This window comes from Mus pahari, chromosome 5 (genome assembly GCF_900095145.1).
Source record: "Mus pahari chromosome 5, PAHARI_EIJ_v1.1, whole genome shotgun sequence".
NCBI lineage: Eukaryota > Metazoa > Chordata > Mammalia > Rodentia > Muridae > Mus > Mus pahari.
The window spans coordinates 93,514,991-93,516,078 of NC_034594.1; positions in this window are offsets into that span (position 1 = coordinate 93,514,991).

Consider the following 1,088-nt stretch of genomic DNA (forward strand, 5'->3'; position numbering starts at 1 on the left):
AACTCAGAAATCCACCTGCCTCTGCCTCCCGAGTGCTGGGATTAAAGGCATGTGCCACCACGCCCGGCAGGCCTCCATTTTCTGCACTGTTCTCAACATTATCTTCCAAGCTCCTACACAACATCCCACAGAGCTCTTAACACAGAACGGATCTTCTGGCCCAAAGTTCCAAAGTCCTTCCACAGTCCTCCCCAAAACATGGTCATATTGTCACTGGAATACCCCACTATGCTGGTACCAATTTGTCTTAGTAGAGTTTCTATTCCTGCACAAACATCATGACCAAGAAGCACTAATTGAGAAAATGCCCTACAGCTGGATCTCATGGAGGCACTTCCCCAACTCAAGCTCCTTTCTCTGTGATAACTCCAGCTTGTATCAAGTTGACACACAAAACCAGCCAGTACACCCTTTAATATTCAAACTATATTTTATATTTTTCCTTTCTAAGCTTGCTATGCTTATTCAAAATGCTCTTCATGAGATGTAACCAGAGAACAAAGTCTATGATGGGTGTTTCTGAGGCTTCCCTCATCAGTGAAATTTTCTGAGTCTCTTCACCTTAGCCTTAGGCAGACTCTTCAGACAAGGGCAAAAAGCAGCCATGTTCTTCACCAAAATGCTACAACAACAGTATCTAGGCCATATACTGAAGTTCTTCTCCACTTAAACCTCTTGGGCCAGGTCTGCACAGTTCAACTCATTTGCAGCAACAAAGTCTTCCATATTCCTGCTAGGATGGCTCATTAAACCTCATTAAAGCATTCTACTGCTTTCCAAATCCAAAGTCCCAAAATCCACATTCTTCTAAACAAAAGCATGGTCGGGCCTATCACAGCAGTACCCCACTTCTGATACCAACTTCTGTCTTAGTTAGGGTTTACTGCTGTGGACAGACACCACAACCAAGGCAACTCTCATATAATTGGGGCCTGGGGGCTGGAGAGATGGCTCAGAGGTTAAGAGCACCAACTGCTCTTCAGAAGGTCCCGAGTTCAAATCCCAGCAACCACATGGTGGCTCACAACCATCTGTAAAGAGATCTGACGCCCTCTTCTGGTGTGTCTGAAGACAACTACAATGTACTT